Here is a 19093-nt window from a genome sequence, read left to right as displayed (position 1 = left end):
AAGAGGCCCGATTGCCCAAGTATAAAGGGAATCATGCGCGGCTCCCGGGAACCTGGCCACCACGTCGAGGATGCACAGTCAAGCGTCATAGACCACTTGCACGTTGATGGAGTGGAAGAGAAAATCCCCTCCCTGTAACGGGGTGGGATGATGGCTACGTGAGTGCAGACAGTAGCTCCCAGAACACTGGGAAAGTTAGCAATGGCATAAAAGCCTCTCTTCAGTTCCATCAAGCCCTGTCTGTCGTGAGGAAATGCTATGTAGCAATTAATGAGGTCACATACAGCTGTTACGTCCTAGCCCAGACAGCGGGGGGAAAAAATAGTTTGGGACATTCCCCCGATGACACCTACTGTCGTCTGGAAGGAGCCGGGTGCCATGAAATGCAGGGTGGCCAGTAGTTTGAGCCCCAGTATAGCGTAGGACCTTTCCCTGGCCGGATCCAGATCCCACTCCGATTTCTTTATATAATTCCAGGATAGCCTGAGAGCAGGGGCGGGCGATACCTGCTAACCACATAATCTTCTGGCATGCCCAGCAATGAGGCTCATGGAGGAAAGATGCGCTCCCTGTATTTCCTTTGCCGTGCCAAGCGCTGCCGTGGGCCCCCAACCCCCTCTCTGAGGGGCCAGTGGTCGGGCTCCGGTGCAGGGACTTCCCTCGGAGGTCTTAGGACTTCCCTTGCCTGCTCATGTGATGGTAGTGGTGGTTCTTGTCTGTGGCGAGCATCCTGAAGCAGCCACAAACATAATAGATTTAGGAAGACAGGTCAGGTAAGAAAAGGTGTTTTTTTTTTTTTTAATTGGCCCGGGAGGGCGTGGTAGGTGTGTCTGTTAGAAAGCCTCAGTTGTGCGTGATAATAGCCGTGATCCATGATAACGGCTGCGATTGCACGCTAAAAACTTTTTTCGCCTCTAATGCAAAATAAAAAAAGGTTTAGTTATTAGTGTGTTAATCTAACGTGGAATGCAGTAGGACACCCTAATTTGCATTAATTCTTCTCACTTGCATAATCAAAATTAAAATTTGCATGCTAGCTTGCATTGCAATATTTATTGCGTGTGCAACGTGTGTTTAGACCCCATTTAACGTGTGTTAGGGTCTTAACGCATTTTGATAAATGACCTGTTAGATTGTGAAACTGCTGGGAAGAAATACCTACAGTACCTGAATGTAATCCACTTAGAAAGTGCCAGAAAAGCAGACCATAAATAAATATAACTAAATTCACCAATAGGTATATGCTTGGTTCCAAAGTAATGTATTTTATTTTAAATCGCGCCTTACTTTGTAGGCTATAACTTGATGCTTGCAGTAGATTCCAGTATTTATTTAAAAAATGTATAATCCGAGTATCGTAAACTGTAAGCGGATCACGGTTTACACTCATAAAATAAAACATAAATATAATTTAAATTAAGATATCATAAAACACAACATTATACAGTTAAAATCAAAATAACAAAACATGCTGCTCTGATTGCCGAGGATATTTTATTTAGTCAAACACTTCCTCAAAAAGTAGTCCATCAGAAAACAGCCTTCAGGATGACACCACATGCTGCATGACATTTCTGTCAATTCTAGGAATTAACTCGGCAGACTATCTGACTAGCAGACCACTCCAACTAATCGTAAGAAGATCAACTATTACAGTGTCAGAGATGTTTAAAATCCGCAAAGGCCTGGGAAAATAAAGTCTTTAGTTGTTTCCTGAATTGTAAGAGGGGAGGGTTCACTCTTCAAATCATCAGGAAGGCCATTCCAGCAGCACTGAACATCTGCTCAAGCGCGGTTTTATGTGCGTAAATTGGCGTTTGAAAATTGTCCTGGGGGCACTGTGCGTGCAGAAGGGATTCCGTACGTACGTGTACAAGGAGTGCAAAGAGGCATCCAAGGAAGGGTGCTTTCGATTTCCTAAAGTATGCACCCGTTCACGTTTATGCCGTGCACGAGGTGTGCCTGTGCCTGCTAATTTTCAAAGGGAATTTAACGCTCTTGTCTGCTCTGACAAGTCAGGCTGAAATCTGCGTGTACTTTCTACATGCAGACTTCAGCCCTGTGGGCTGTTATAAAATCACTTTGTTGTATTTGATAAATTGCCTTTCTATAATACAATCAAGGTGATGTACAGTAAAATGAATCAGCATACATTGAAATGATTGATCAAAACAAAAAAGCAATAAAACGACGATCATACACTATAACAATGATAAATCAGAGCAGAACAAAAAAGCTAAACAATCCCATACGTGACAGACAAACATTTCATCAAAACTAGGAATAAATATTTCAAAAATAGAGAAACTTTAAAAGTGTAAAAACAGTATTAAATCCCAATAAAATTAACCTGTAAGAACATGTTTAGTATTTCTTTGAGAACCTTCTGGGCTCCATCACACAGTGTCTGTGTCGGATGAACGCTTTATTCATACAATCATCAGTACTGGTAGAAGAAAAAAAAAAAAAGTATTTAAAACAAATCAAAACCCTTGGAGGACCCTTCTTGATCTCCAAGCAGCTACAATTTTGGCTTTCTTCAGGAACAAGCTGAGTTACTGTTCTCCAGAGAGCCAGGAAGTGGTTTTATTTTTAATATTTTCCAGGTCCTTGTCGCTGTGAGCAGCAGGTGCAGGTGGCACATTTAAAGAGCATTGCTCCATTCCTTTCCAGACTGTGTTTATGCTGGGCTGCTGTCAGCTCAACAGCAACCGTCAAGATTTGTTTTTCTTTCTGTGTGATGGGGGCGTCTTTTTATTTTATTTTTTAAAGAGTATATTTCTGCCGCCTCTGAAGACTCATTGCCTTGTCTTTTTCATTGGTGTTTTGTTTTAATTTTGTAAGACATCACTTCAAGGTTGAGAGCAGAGTTTGTCAAGCGTCTGTGCCTATTATTTTGGTTCATGCCCTCCCTCCTTCCTGGTGGTGATACCACCGGCTGTAGCAGTGATGGCGAACTCCAGTCCTCGAGGGCCACGAACCGGCCAGGTTTTCAAGATATCCACAATGAATATGCATGAGAGGGATTTGCATGCACTGTATCCTGAAAACCTGGCCTGTTTGTGGCACTCGAGGACTGGAGTTCGCCATCACTGGGCTATGACAAAGTGATTTAGTAATGTCGACCTTTTGTATCCTAGGAACCAAGAATGTTAGGAAACATTTAAAGATGACAAACGGTCGCGGTGTGTGTGTGTGTTTGGTGATGGTACTTAGAGCCTCGAGCACTTTCCTGTTCCTTGTGTTTTAAGTTTCGGACTCCAGAGTGGTTTTGGTTCCTCGAAACTGCTTGGTGCTTCAATCCTGCCTTGATCCCTAAAGTGCATCTCTTGAGGGCTTGCACCTCACGGAGGTTTCAGAGCTTCCTGGCGCGTCTCTTGTTTGCAGGATGACCAGAATGAATATCCTTGAACTGCATTTGTATGCATTTGGTGCAAGAAAGGAATTAATGGACATTTCATGGTTACCCTAAAAAAAAAAACACCCCCCAGACTTGTTTTGTGACGCTTTGCACACCGTAACTGAAATCTCATGCCAGACTAGGGAGGTTTGGGCAGGTGCCATCGGATTGTGTAGTTCTCACCCAGTGGCGGTTTACATGCACCCAAGAAATACTGATTTAACCCTGGGACGTTCTGGGCCTACGCCTAAGAGAACAGAACTATTCCCTCAGCTTTGGCAGGTATCCTTCCGGCCTCTCCTATCACTCGGCTTCAGCATTTACTTTTATGCCTGCTCGCTCTTTACACTCCTACCCTTTCCTCCTTTGTTGAGAGAGGAAGCATTGATATTCTCTGGCATAACTCTGATTGGCAGAAGCTTTCTCAGATAGGGCTGTGCTTTGGAAAGGTTTTGTTTTTTTTTTCCATTTCAGGTTTGCTCCTACCCCACTAGCACCATCCTTCAGAATTGGCACTGGCGGACCTGACTTGTTGGCATTTTGCTGTTTCATTTTAGCTCGTCCCCATCCCCCCCATTCCCGGACATGGCGTCTCTTCTGGTTATTTAGTTTTCTTGTGTAAGACCCTGAAATGGAGGGGAGGGGAAGCACAATGAGGCTGAACAGCCTTCCCTTTCCTGTTCTTCCAGGGGGGGAAGACGGCGTTTGGCATCCTTGCTGTGTGCTTGCAGCACTAGATGACCGCTCCCCCGGCAGCTTGCAGACACCACAGTTCAATAGTCCGGTGCGCAATACAGTTTAGGTCTCAGAGTGGAGAGGTTGCTTCACCTGGCGGGAGTGTAAGGGACTCGTATTTTTGGACCTTGAGACCGCCTCTCTAAAGAAAAGAGAATTAAGAGTCTCAGAATACGGGACATTAAAATCAGAAAACTAAAATAGCTCAGGCTTGCCCAGGGGTAGGTCGTCGGGGAACAATTTTCAATTGCAGCATTCCACTTTTTTTTTTTTTTTAAGTTCTCGCTGAAGCAAATAAAATATTATTAACCTCCCACAGTGAGCTTTTCTTGCTCTCATTCTCCTGGAATTTCAGCTGGGAGAAGTTCAGCCGTGGAAGGCAGTAATTAGAAATTCCCACCTTTCTAGTGCTTTTCTTCCAGCTCCCTTTTTTTTTTTAAATTCCTTTTAGCCCTGTGCATTACTTTCTTTAAAGGACAACATCAATTGTCATATTTAACACTAGGCAAAAGCTGTATTAAAGCTTTGCTCATGATTTTTTCTCTATAATGTTTTTTGTTGTTGCACTTGCCAGAAATTGAATTCTCTGGCCAGTTTCTTAAAACTGGGTAACCGACTTGAGAAGACTTTTCTTGCTTTTCCTCCTAGCATCCCCAAATGCACATTAATTTTTGAGACTGTGCTATTCTAAATGGAATGCAAATTTTAAAAAGTGATATCCTACAGGGGTGGGTTTTGTTTTTTTTTTGGGTCTGTTGCAAATGTTTGAAGGATGTTTAACCTGGTACAGGCACCTGAGCAGCCTGGATTTTGCTTTTTTTTTTTCTTTGTGGTTTTAAATTGATGGTGTAGTACGTCACGGTACAAGGGTTTATTCCCTTAACATGCTTGTTTTCAGCTGGGTAATATCGCAAAAGAAAGGAGGGTCATACGGAGTTTTGCTTTTTTTTTTTTTTTGCTGTAATTTAAGCCGAATTCCTGGTATAGAAATTTGGATTTGGTCAAGTCGGTGTTTTGTTATGCATATTTCTGTGTAATAAATATATCATTCAACATTCGAGATACATATTTTTCATCTGTAAGAAATTCAGTAAGCAGTAGAGTCAGCTGGTGACTGCAGGCACAAACCAATGGCAGGGCAGCTTTAAAAATGCTCAGTGACATCACAGTGTGTGTTGGCCTCCCTGAGATTTTAACGGAACTGAACTGGCTTGTCTCCCAGGATTTTAAGTGTTGGCATCGGCAGCACATGAAAAGCGTGAGCTTGGGGGTCTCTGGGTTCTCTATCTGTGGCGGAAATTTGAATGGAATTGAATTAATAATTCAAAAGTTACTAGGCGGTGAACACAGACAGACACAGTGATCTTATAAGGCCAGTTTACCTCTGAAAACTTGGCTAAACATCAAAGGTGCCCTTAAAGTAGCCTAAAGCGCCCCACTATAGCAGGAGATGCCTCAGCAGAATGTGTCCTCAATAGCTGAGAACTTCCTAAGAAATCTGTAAAATACACCAGAAGAGCAGAGATGGACTTCACGCCCTGGAAGGGAGAAGCAATTCAGGAGTAGGTCATTATGGGCCTGACGTACTAAAGGGTTTTTCCCATTTTGTGCGTTCGTACATAGAGACCTCGTGTATCTAGAAAGCTCGCAGTCACGTTCTTTGTGTGTTTTGAACCGTGCACACGCCCGGGATTTCAGTTTGCATATCGACTGAAAAATACTCAGAATAGAGCAGGGCTTGGATATATTTGGGCTTCAGGGTCTGGCTTAGATGTTAGTTTCTAAATTTAGCTGCTTCTCGTTTTGTAAACAGGGGCACCACAAACACAGTGCGGTATTATTTCACAAAGACAGGTAGCCATTGATTAGCCAGACTGCTTTTAGCAATGATATGGAAGATCTGGAAACCTAAAGGATGGCTCTTTTTTCGTTGGCTGTAATGGGGCTTCCAAAGGCTCCGAGCCCCTTCATATTACAGAACCATTTATGAGCAACCTGGTTATAAGAAACTGAATTATGTGGGTGCAAACACTCCCCCCCCCCCAAAAAAAATGTAAATGCTATTTTGTTACAGAAATCCTGCTGAAAATCAGCGCGAAGCACCTAACTTTTTTTTTTTTCCTCCATCCTACCTCACTTTTTAGGGACTTAAATTTAGGTGCCCAGTGAAATTAGAATCTTAAATGTAGGTGCTGCTCCCTAGGTCAGTTCTCAAAGCAGCCAGTTTAGGCTCTTATATCCCTAAATCCTTTGAAACCTAACTCCAAAGAGAGACAAGCATCTGCTGAGGGTTTCCCCATTCCCCAGGAAATGTAATGAGCATGCGCTCATGGTCCTTGTTTTTTGGTGCTGTTTTGTTGTGGTGTTTTTTTAGTTAAAACAAAAATATATAAAGTATGTGTATATACTTCTGTAGCGCTACCAGTTGTACTCAGCGTTATACAAATAACTCAGTGCTGTGTATGAATGTGTGCATTTTTTGTGTGTGCATAATTCTATAGTGCTATCAATTTACCCAGTGTTGTACAAATAGCGCAGTGCTGTATGTGTATGTTTGCATTTTTTTGTGTGTGTATGTGTGTGTAATTTATGTTCAGATATTTGGTATTCCGCCTTTACCAAGACACGGTCCCAAGGTGGATTACAAATTTACTCTTGGATTCATCAAAATGCTGTAAATATAGCGGAAATAGCTTCCATGATAAAAAAAAAAAAGGGGAGGGGCATGATTAGGATAACTTCCTTGCAACCGCGCAGAGAGAGAGACTAAAGAGACTCACATATGTTTACTATTTATACCACTGTAAGAGGTGGCACTAGTAACTCTAGGTGAGGTTTGGAGGGTAGGGTTAGATTGGGGGGGCAGTTTGACTTGCACAGTCAGAGGTATGACCAGCACAGTTGACATCAGTGAAGATTTTCTGTCATTTGGAGTGATGAAAGTTGATTTGTACAATGTACTCTCTACCTAGCTGCAATCAAGCAGCTAACGTTAAGGTCCTAACGCAAAATAATAAATGAGCCTCAAAGTTAATTACAGTTGCAGTTGAATCTCGGTTATCAGAGGTTTAAAGACCTGAAAAGTAGAAATGAGGCAGGGTGTTCATGATTGTTTGTTTGGCTTCTAGCAGGCCATGTCCTAGGAAGTGTCTCAGAGAGATTGGGTGGAAGGGATCAATGCAGGCGTCTGTAAAGAAGGGGGAGAAGGGCAGAGAAATAAGTCATGGGATTAAGAGCCCTTGGGGGAAGAAAGGTGTCTCATGATAAGAGGTCCGGTAGACATTGCAAGAAGGAAGTCTTTTGTCATGGGGGCTGTGTGAAGGCCTGGGTGAATAATTGTGCCTTGGCTTTGTTCTGAGACAAAAGGATACTGGTAACTCGTTCCATATTTTTGGGGCATGGCAACTGGCTGTATAGCATGGGAGAATATAAAGTATGTCATTTTCTACTAAAAACTCTGCATTTGAATGCATGAACTGTGTCCTGGTGCCTAGTGGATAATGAGCTCACATGTTATTTTGCTGTGCAGACAGAAACATTAGCCAACAAAAACCAAATTCTGCAGCTGATACCTTTATCTGGGCTGAGCTGGAAATGTTGTGAAAAGCTAGTTTTCAGAAATGATATACTCCCTTCATCGGGGCAATAGCAAACAAGCCTGGCTTTGTCCAGAAATAGATGTACGACATTAATTTTAGATTGCATGGACCATGCTTTTGTTTATTTTTAGGGTTAAAGGAATATTTTAAAGGTCAGAGGGCCGCTGGTAAATTACAGTAAACAGTGCAATGATATAAATGCTGAAGGCTTCAGGCTTCTCTGCAGTTTTGCATTTACTGGGCATTTTTAAAAAGTATTAACATTTTCTTATTTATCCCTTGGCTGTAACTTCATTGAAAACCAGTATAAATAACTTTCAGCTGCTTTTAAGTGAAAAATCAGGTTAAATGGTCACTAATGGGGTTTATAAACAAAATAAAGTGGCACAAGGTTTGGAGCAGGCGGCCACCGAACGTGTCGGCTATGCCGTACCACACTCGACAGAAAAGGAACATTCCGTGCCAGGGCCAAGTGGCAGGCACCAGGTCACTTATTGGCGCCGATGCATTTAGAATCTGGTTATAAAAGGTAGACATATTCTAAAACTCCCAAGGCTTTGAGTTTACGTGTAAAAATAATAATAAAGTGAAGGCACCTAGAGCGCAGAGGGGGGGGTATGGTATGGCTTAAGGCTTGTCAGCTGTCTTCCCCCGACAGCTACGAGCAGGTGTAGCTAGCAAAACACAATAAGGAACAAGAATGGTGGTGGTGCAAGCCAGGAGCTTGCACGTGGTGGTGGTGCAAGCCAGGAGCAGTGCAGCACAAGCAGAGGTCATGCAGTTTGGGCACGGTGCAGCATGGGCGGTGGCGGCCATGCAGGGCAGACATGATGGCGGCACAGGTGACAGCTTTGCCAACTATTTATAATGCTTTAACCCCTTTTGGCTTTCCATTTTAAGAAATAGTGAAATAGTGTGAGAGAAGAGCAAAATAGTGATGGAGAAATTCAGGGAGAAGGGATCCTCTTGGATGATGTTGAGAGGAGGGGGGCTCCTTGGGTGATGTGGTATGCAGCAGCGCCATTGTACATCATGGAGGCGGGTGGCATGTAAGGTGCTCACCAGCCTTGTCTCCTGCTTCCGAAAACCCTCTCTGCGACCAGCGTAGGTTTGCACGTTCTGAGAGTTTTCCTCTTGATGCAGACCATCCAAAACATGGGACTGTTCAGGCAGGTCTGAATTTAGGAACAGGCACCTGCTTAGGGTGCCAAATATCCAGGCCAACGGGTAGCCTATTTCTCATTGCTCTAGGGTCATGTGCTGGCACACCTTTAAAAGGTGAACCACTCTGGCCTTCTGCCTATGGGCACCAAAATCTTAAATCCGGCCCTGACACAGTCCTTGTGGTCACTTCAGTGAACAGTGTGTACTGAAAATAGGATTCGACATGGAAAGTAGAATTTATTTTGTGTTCTGCATTACTTCTTATTTAACTACCTTTGTGAGTTAAGATTTTAAGTACAAAAATATTTTCAGAATTTGTGGGGTTTTTTAATTAATTTTTCACCATTAAGTCTTATTCGGACGAGTAAGTACAATACTTCTGGCTCCAGGAGTTGTTGCTTCAGAGTCTGGTTTGAACATGAGTGCCCCTTTCACATTTACATATTAGAAACAGAAAAATGTGATGGCTGGAAAAAAAAAAGACCGTAACCGCTTTTCACCTACACTAAGCTGGCTACAAGTTGGAGGCGCTGTCGCTTTACATGCAACCTACCTGGAGATTTCAGTGACGGGACTGGGCCCACTGCCGCCTCTCTCTTTTTTTTTTTTTTGCATTATTAATTGTAGTCTGATGTTTGAAGGCATTCATTTATAAAGAGAGCATAGGAGTTCTGGCAGCTCCTCTCCACGTCCCAAGGGGCCTATTAACAGTAAATCCTGTGGACTGACAGAAGAGCTGAGCACCAGTGCTGCTTCCTCCTGGCCACTTGATCGTCTTAAAGAAAACGGTATTTCCTGGGGTTCCTTGAAATGGCAAACTAAAAACATTGCTCTGTGTACTAAAGGTAAATAGAAGGTCTGTAGCCTTGCTAGATGGCTCCAGTTTTAGAACAAGTAAGCTGGTCCTAGCTTTAAATTCCTGTCCCACTGGCATTTAAAATAATGTTTTTTGGGGGGGGGGGATAATGGGGTGAAGGGGCGCAGAGACAACTTGCTTCCCCCCCCCCCTTTGGGATTCCAGCTCAGTTGGGACAGCGGCACCCATGACCCTTTCATTCGCATCTTCCTAGGGTCTTCACCCATTTTTAAGACATTTTCTAATTAGTCCAGGCACGTCAGTAAGAGTAGTCCTTGTGTGCACCCCGAGTCTGGCCAGCGGGTGCGTCTGTTGAACAGCAGCCGCGCGTGTCACATCCCCAGACCCGGCTGGGCCTGAGAAGGCAGAAGCTGGACTCGGGATTAAAATTCTGATGTCCTGAGTGGCTCTGCACATCGCTGCCAATGAGTAACTTAGCGGGCCTCCATGCGATCCTCATACAACTTCCCCCGCCACCCCCTAACCCCTCAAATGAGTTTGACGTGGCTTCCAGTCAAGTTTCAAATGCATTTCAGGGGGGAACTATTCAACAAGGACAAAATGCATTTTTTGCTCCCCCCCGCCATTGTAAGGTTTACCTGTAATGTCTTTCAAACTCAAATCAAGTGATCCCCAGATTAAATCCAGGTGTCCCCTTAATTTTCGCAGGAGTGGCGGCCTAGTGACTAGAAGAACGGGCTGGGAAGCTAGGAAACCAGGGTTGAAATCCTCCTCCTCCTCCTCCCAGGGACAGGCCTTGTGACCTTGAACTAATCAATTTATCACCTGTTGCTTCAGGTGGTACCCACTTAGGTTGTGAGCTCTTGGAAGCAGAGACCTGAATACTATAAAGCTGTTGTACAGCTCTTCTTAGTGTTATCACGCTCCTTGTCGGGAGAGTGAAATGGAAGTTCTGTTGCGTGCACCTTTTATTTGGCAGGCTCTTGGTAGGTAAATGAGGAAAGCCGGCCTAACTCCAGTGGTCCTGGTGGGCCTGAGTACTGAAATTATGATATCTTTTGAAGCCTCATGGGATGCCTTGTGTCGCGTGATTCATTCCCTCTTATCTGAATATCCTGAGTAAAAGAGATGAATCAAATCCACACTGCTATGGGGGATGCAAGATTGTCATCCCTGTTCTACCCCAGTGTTGTGCAAGGGTGGGTTACAAGGGTCTTGTATGACACACAGGGTGGGAAGAGCAGAAAAGAGAGAGCAGTGGCAGCTCCTGTTACTGAACTCACGAGCGAGGCACCTTAAGCCTTTCTAGAAATAAAAGATTTTCTGAACAGCCTTGAGCTGATTAAAAGTGACATTTTAACCACTTAGAGGGTAATTATGCAGCAGCCTGAAAAATCAGAAGCAGATACATGCATAAATTACACCAGTTTTCAGAGACAGTATGTGCGAAACTGCCTGCACACGATTAGGCCTGCTAAATTGGGCGCACAATTTCTTTCAGGAAACTTTACATGCATGCTTTTGAAAATGCAAAAGGTATGTGCATCTGCTCTGCCCGAGCAGGCCATTTCCGTGCATAAAACAGTTTTATCCGCAGAAGTCCCTTTGGAAATGACTTTCTTGAGCATAGTGTGGTGTCCCTTAAATTTGTGTACTGTGCTTGGGATGAAAAGCAGAAAATCTTCCAGCTCTTCTTCTCCGACCTGCAGCGGGCATCATCTCTTGTTACCTGGTTGGTTGAGGCAGAGAAGAGGCAGCAGCAGAACAGTTGCAGGAAGCGGGGAGCAGTTTTGAGCCACGTACTCAAATCTTATGTTTCCTGGGCTAAAAATGGAGTTGCCCTTAATTATTCAGAGTGGTAGTCATTCAGAGAGCTCTGTCGGCCTGCAGAAAGTGAATCTGCATGGTTGCAGGTTCCTTTACCATCATGGCTTACAGTCTCGGATCGAGTGCCAAGAGGTCAAGCGACTTGCTAAAGGCTGCAGATAGGAAGGGCAGTGCTGCCACCTCATGTTTCCTGACTTGGTGAGTTGGTAGTCCACTCCTGGTTTGTTTCTTTAACACAAGTTCACTGGCATGGGACTTGGATAAGAGAAGATTTAGCGGGGCTCTTTCAAGTCAATAGTGTTGTTGAATGTTAAGAGGAGAAATTGGTCCAATGGTACTGCAGACTTATACATTGCAATCCAGTGAAGGCGAGCACTAGAGGCTGTTTCAGCCCTGGGGAAATTGGATTTTTTGCCGTTATGATACTTCCGCCCCCTAGATCAACATAAGAATTATTCAATAGTGGTATACATGAGCCTCTCTAGATGCAATGTGCTGAAAACACATTGCCAATGTTAACTGCCCCACAAACCCACAAATTTTACAGCACAAATCTGTCATGCTAGTTTTTAATGATTTTTATTGCATTAAGGATGTTGGGTTTTTTAAATTCCTGCCTGCCAGATATCAGTTGATTAGCCATATCTATACAGTTCTGGAAACTGCTTCTTCAAAAGGATATAAATCTGTTGGAGTCAGTCCGGAGGGTGGCAACTAAAGCGATCAGTGATCATTGTTCTAAAGCATATGGGGATAGACTTAAAGATCTAAACATGTATACCCTAGAGGAAAGGCGAGATAGTGGAGATAGGATGTGTGAGTACCCCTCGCAGCTCCTGACGCCCTACATCTCTTCTAGAGCACTCCGTTCCTCAAAAATGTCCCTTTTTGCCTCTCTTCTCTTGACCACTGCAAAACTGTCCAGCACAAGGCAAAAAGCTTTTAGCCATTACGCTCCCAAACTCTGGAGTGAAGTTCCTCGGTCTATTCACATTGAATCATGCTAGCTCTCCTTCCATAAAAAAGTGAAAGCATGGCTGTTTAACCAGACCTTCCTTCCATCTGATCAAACATAACCATTCTCCAACACCTAGGAAACGGAGTCTCTTCGAAGGCTGCACCAGTGAGTCCATTCACTGTTATGTACGGCCTTAACTATCATATACCCTCGACCTGATGACCTGCCCTGGGTTTGCGGATTCTCACCTATTGAATATGAATATAGGCTTCAGAATTCAGGTGGCCACCAATCTTCCTAGTGCCAACTGACATTGGTCTCTACTTCATGACTACATTAGGTAATCTGTTTATTGTCCTTGTTCCTACTGTTTTTTCGTTTGGTTGTTCTATTGATTCAATATCTAATGTTCTTTATGATGTACATCGCTTTGAGAGATGATTATATATATTCCTAAATAAGGACATTCAAATTACTCAAAGTTTCCATACACAGGAGGCAGACCTCTTTCAAAGGAAAGGAAGCTCTAGAATAGTGGTATCCATTCCCAGCTCTCAAGGTTACCCCTAATGAATATTCATGAATAGATTTGCATATAACGGAGGTGGCGTGCATGCAAATATATTTCATGCATATTCATTAGGGATATCCTGAAAACCTTACCTGTTTGCGGCCTTCAGGGCTGAAATACCATTGCTCAAGAACAAGGGGTCAAGGGATGAGGGTGAAAGGGGGTAGACTCAGGGGTAATCTAAAGAAATATTTCTTGAGAGAATATAGTGGATGCTTGGAACCTCACTGGGAGGTGGTGAAGACAAGAACAGTATCTGAATTCAAGAAAGCATGGGCTTGTAAAACTGAATAGTTGGAGTGGATGGGCAGACTAGATAGGCCGTAATGGTCTTTTTCTGCCATCATTGTTTCTATGTTTTTAGATATTTTAAAGGGACTTCTTTTCTTGCTGCCTGTTAAGTGCATCACTGCTAGCAAATGCACACTGATCACTTACAATTGGGAGATTATGTTATTGGACATTGTCAGTCTTAAAAATGAGTCTATGTTTTTTTTGATGTGGTATTTGTAGTTGAGGCCAGCAGGGCTTGTCGTAGTGGGTCCTGGGCTTCTGACTTCACTGCCAGGACCATGTACATCCATGTACATCAAAGCGAGGGTTTACTGTCTGCAGTAATGCCAGAAGCCTAGGCCAGGTTAGTTTGGATTTTTTTTTTTTATTTGGTGCTTTCACCCAGGGCACTTTACGATGCAAAAAACTAGAAACAAAGCAAGCTTGTTCCCACTAGCTAATGATAGATGTCAGCAGGTAAGCACCAGCTGGCCCACCTAATGTGCCCGGTTATGCCTGCCTGCGCTGCTCAAGCTGAAGATATCTTCTGTCTGCCAGCTGCACAAGCTTGACCGCCTACACTGCTCTAGCTCTGGCCTTCAGCCTTCCTTTTTCTTACTACCGCCCACTGTGCTAAGTATATCTCCAGGCTGTCAAGCTTGATCGCCTGCAGGAGGTCACTTCTCATCCTGTGTGGCCTTAGCTTGGGAAGGGTAGCCAGGGTTTCCTGTTTGACTGCCTCCCCAGTTATAATCTGAGAACCTACCAAGGCCCTGCCGCCACCACTGCCTGCTGGTCAACCTTGGCACCGCTGCCTCTTAGGAGCTTGATGCAGTTGTTCCACTGGTTTGTGCAAATCGGCTTTGTCATCTCCCCTTTTTGGCAATCTACCGTTTTGGGTAGGAGAGCACACAAGTTTCCATGCTTATACGAAACAAAATATAAAAAGAACAGAGTTTTAAAACAAGAGATTGTTTCCAAAATCACTGTCTGGTATCCTAAGTGGTATCTGTGTTTGATCTACAGTAGTAATAGTTTTAGATAATTCGCTGAAATCCTCCTTTGTTAGCTGAGGGGGGACACCTTCTGTTTCTTTACCGGGAGGTTTATTTTTAAACTGTTCAGCAGTGGCACAGAAGAAGCAGTAGGCATGCAGTTTGCAGGCATTTTCAGAGCTGATATCAGGGGTTTGGTTTTTTTTTTACATGTTGAAGATATTGATTTTCTCTAGCAGAGTGAAGCAAGAGTACCTGCATGTTAAATGTGTGCAGATTTGGCCCTCCCCCCTCCAACTCTCTCACACACACACACACACACACACACACACACACACACACACACACACACACATGTCAGACCCCCAGAGGGGATTACTTATCTGTAGCACCTTGTAGACCACTCTGTCCTGGGAAGCTCCTGCTTTAATAAATTGGTTGGTCTGTAAGGTGCCACCCGGCTCCTGTAATTTTTGCTACACCAGACTGAAGATTTATCTGTAGCATGTGCACGTACGCTGGCATTCCCTGCTTATGAGTCCTGTTGCTTCTGAATCCTAGAAGTTCATAAGTGTAGCGGATGCACTCCCCCCCCCCCCCCCCCCCCCGCCAGAGTTACATGATGAGGCTCTGCACCAGAATCTCCATACAGCCCTGAGATCTGTTCACACACCGTTCTGCCATTAGATTACAGTTTCCTGTTCTAGTGCACGAAAGGATGTTCGAAAAATGGAACTTTCAGGTGCCAAATAATTTTGCAAGAGGTCTGTAGATGTTTTCGCTGTAAGACCTTTTAGCAGGGTGAAAACGCCCCCCATCCATTTTGGGAAGTGATGAAACTTGCTTGCGCTGCAGCATTCTGTGGCAGGTTTTGCTGTCTCCACCTAGAGTATCTCCCATTACGTTCTGCACCGGAAAAAAAAATAATTAGCTGCTGTCTTTCTGCAGAACGTTCATGCCGGTGGATAAGTGAAAACTCTCCTGGTTTGCTTTTGCCATGGAATGTATTCGGCACATCTCCAGGCAAACTCCGGCTCTCACCTTTGTCCTTACAATGGCAGGATTTGTACTGGGCCGATTTCAGCTTGGTTCAAGATTCATGGAAAACGCAGATTGCCTTCCCCCTGGGCCCCCCCCCCCGAGATCTGCTGGAAAAATCCATCTAGCTACCCCTCGCATCCCGGAATGGAGGGGAGGAAAGTTTAAAGAATCCCATTTGGACCCAGCGTTTCGCAAAACTTACGGATTTCCTGCAGGTTTTGCGTTCTCCTTCGAAAGAGGTTCCTTGAAGCCGATTCCGTGAACCTTTGAAAATAGTTTTTGGGATGGGGGGGAGATCTGTTGAACTGTTCCATGAAACTCTTTTAAAGGCGTTTGCACATCCATGTTTGCAAACAGTGGAGTTATTGTGAGGAAGACGGCTCTCTCTGACCATGCTTAGGAGATACTGCTATATTTGTGTAAATTTTTTTTTATTTTTTTTGGTCATGAGCGAGTGCTTTTCAAAGAAAAAGAAATACACACACATGCAGACACACACACACACACACACACACACACATCTTTTAAAAAGACTTGGCCCCAAATTTCCTAACAGGACTCAGCAGTTTCTGTAGCATAAGTGTTAAAAAGTTGTGCAATACTTGACAGCCAGCCAAGGGCTGAAGGATTCCCTTGTCTGTGTCGAAAGTATTCTGGGGCAGCTGCCCAAGCAGGAAACTGTGTTTAGTGAATGGAAAAAAGGAAAAAAAAAAAAAAAAAGAGAAGAAAAAGTGGGTGTTGCCGACTCAGCAACTTCCCGTTACATCACTGCCCAAATAAGGAGTTATAAAATAAATGGGTTTTTTTTTCTCCTTCTTCTTTTCTGTATTACAGCCAGGCGAGGCGTCTCGGGGTTCCTTACCACTTATGGGACAGACATGACTGAGAGGAGCCTCCAGCGCAGGAGAGAGAGCAGCGAGGTCTGTGCAGGTAAGGTAACCTGGACTCATTCTGCACGGCAGAAGTCTGTATTTGCTTAACCTCCTTACCATATATACGTGTGTCTTTTTGATGAGCCAGTGGAGAGCAGTGTAGAATTATAAGCCGGCTGCCTTGTGAATGTGTAACAGCATGGCCGTGCATTCCTGAGGAGTCCACACTCCTGTAATAAGTAGCTGGTGTAGGAATACACTGAAAAGCACCACTTTGGAGGAGAGGAGGAGATGGTTTTCTGATTCTTTGCCACATCATCAAATGAATGACAGATTAATTTTTAATTATTGGGGGTGCTGGGGAGCCATTCTTTTTTTTTTTTTAATTTGATATTGCAGTCCTCTTTCATGGCTTCTGTGCTTTCATCTGTCCCGGTGACTGAGAATTCAGACCTGAGCTCAAGCTGTCCTGTGTTGGGTGTGTTTTTCATCGGGGTGCGGGCTTCCTGGGAAGTGCTGGGCTTGAAACAATGAGAAATGTCAATGCTCCTAGATATATTTTTATTATTATTTTAATTTATTTATCATCAGATTTTCCTCCAGTTCTGATCTGGGACTAATGCACGCCCTCTACCTGTGGTTTGTTTAAATGAGTGTTTGAAGGGGGGGCAGGGGGGGTAGCTGACTCCGTAAACAAGATGCTGAAGTCCTCCGAGGCTGCTCACTTTTTCTCATGCCGACTCGATGGCGTTTCCTGTAATGTGTGCCGCACATTACTGCACCTGGGTTTTCAATCATTTGCTTTATTCTAGAGCTTGGAATTGATGTAACTTCTTAATTTTTGGTAGCCAGAAGGAAACAGAAGTTCGCTGCCTCTTAAACCTTTAGGGATTTAATTCACTTCCCCAAAATAATGTAGTGCTTCACAGAGCTGTAGCAGCAAACCTGGGATTAGAACCCTGACAAAGTTCCATATTTGGAATTCAGATTTTTTTTCCCCCCCTAATTATTTCTTAAGCATAAAATATGCCAGGCTCCTGCTGGCGCTCGCTAATGACCAGGTAGCTTGTGACTCAGAGAATTAGCTTAATAATTGTGCTGGTTTGCTGAGTTACTGAACAGCCAGTGATTTCCGGAGAAAGGTCTTTCTCCCTGTTCCTACACCCTCTTTCTTCTATTTTTTTTTTCCTGTCCTCCTGTGAGACAGAGCAGCAGAAGAACTCGTGAGTAAAAATTATAAATAACTTGATAATCGAGAGACTTTATTTAAAATGCACGTGTTTGATTTTTTTTTTTTTTTTATAAGGGGGGTTGGGGCTTTAAAACAAAAAGGCAAACGGAGAGTCCCCGTGAGAGAGGCCAGACAGAGCTATTTAAAATCCAGTTTCTGGTAACTTTTCTGAACGTGGTGTGGCTACCAGCTTGTCCGAATGCTGGAAAGCGAGTAGTCATCCAGTTGTTGTGGAGGCCTCCCTGCGATGCTCTCCCTCCGGCTGTTTCTAAACCCCCCCCCCTCCTTTTCACGGTCCTGCCTTCCACTTTAAGAATTTTCTTTTGTAAGCAAAGGTTCGATTCCTGATTTTATGGGTCTACTCCGTGGACTGGCTTGGGACCTGCGATGCAGCTTGGACGTTATCTGTGTCCCCCGTTGGTTGGCTGGGTGGTGCCAGCATCGCACCTGTGCTGGGACAGCAGGGGGAGCTGGGGACTGCACTCTGCGCCTCTCAACCAGAGGACTTTGCTGTGATGGCTTGGGGGGGGTGGGGGATTAAAAAATGGAGGGAAAATCCCGAGATGGTTGTACAGTGAATGCTGATGGTACCCGTGGCCCCAGAGGGGTCCCCCGCACAAGCTGTTGAGCTGGAAGCCCCAAAGCAGTAAGAGGAAAACCACCAAGCCAAAAAAACCCCCCTATAAAGACAGGAGCAGTAGTTGTGTAGGGAAGAGAGAGGCTTTCCTGGCAGGCAGGTTAGGAGCTCAGTGGGAGTCGTTTAGAGCTAAGGGACTTGCCTTGTATTTTTTCTAGTGCTGAAGTGACAAACTCCAGAGCAGTTCTGGATCATACAGTCAACTTGCTTAGACAATTAACGGTCTCTTTTCCCCTCTCCCCTCCCCTCGAGGAGGGGGGGGGGGAACCACCACTACTGGATGGGGTGTGTAGAGCAGAAAAAAACCCATTTGCTGTACAGACCTTTAGCTCGCGCACACACATACAAGGTTCTGCCAATTCCTTTCCAGAGGTCACAGATCTTGTTTTGGTTTTTCTTTAAGCTGAGGCACTGAGAGGCCTTCCTCTTAGCTCTCTGTTCTTGGAATAACCTAGAAAACGGAAAGAGTGCGTATTACTGAGGTGGCGGCGTCTCTGCCATTTAGTGCATGATTCCTGGACTGAGAAAGGCGTCTTTCGGCAAATGCTGACTGTGATATCAGATGCTTCGTTGCTATGTGAAAATAACATTTATGGGACTGTCTCGAAATTTCACATCTGGCAAGGAGCTATCGAACGCGACGAGGTGGTTTTTTTTTGTGTGTGCTACCTGCTGAAATTCACTATTCTTGAGAAGTTTTTCTGTGCACATACGAGATGCACATAAATAACCATTTTTTTTTAAATTCCAAATGCCACAAATGACTAAAATAGTTGCTATTTCAGTGGTTCCTATGAACAGAACAGAATCCCAATCAGCTCTTCACATTTGTTCTCTCTCTAAAAAAAAAAAAAACAAAAAAAAAAACTGGTCAGAAATATTTGCTGTTTACCCAGGCAAATGAGTGTGAAAGTTTTCGTCCCATCTTTCCTAAAAATTGAAGTCGCCTCTTCTTTTTCTTTCATAAGAGACC

At 44.1% G+C, this 19093-nt stretch overlaps 1 protein-coding gene across 6 annotated transcripts in view; it reads left to right on the top strand.

Moving 5' to 3' along the window:
• Positions 1 to 19093, top strand: part of HIVEP3 (human immunodeficiency virus type I enhancer binding protein 3) — a 272282-nt gene that overhangs the window by 169637 nt on the left and 83552 nt on the right. For all 6 annotated transcript variants that reach the window (XM_029619610.1, XM_029619605.1, XM_029619607.1 and 3 more), the window contains one exon: positions 16215 to 16310. The gene's annotated coding sequence lies outside the window, so the exon portion shown is untranslated. The remainder of the gene's footprint in view (positions 1 to 16214; positions 16311 to 19093) is intronic.

This window comes from Rhinatrema bivittatum, chromosome 11 (genome assembly GCF_901001135.1).
Source record: "Rhinatrema bivittatum chromosome 11, aRhiBiv1.1, whole genome shotgun sequence".
NCBI lineage: Eukaryota > Metazoa > Chordata > Amphibia > Gymnophiona > Rhinatrematidae > Rhinatrema > Rhinatrema bivittatum.
The sequence above is the reverse complement of the archived record's forward strand: the minus strand, read 5'-3'. Positions and strand labels throughout refer to the sequence as shown.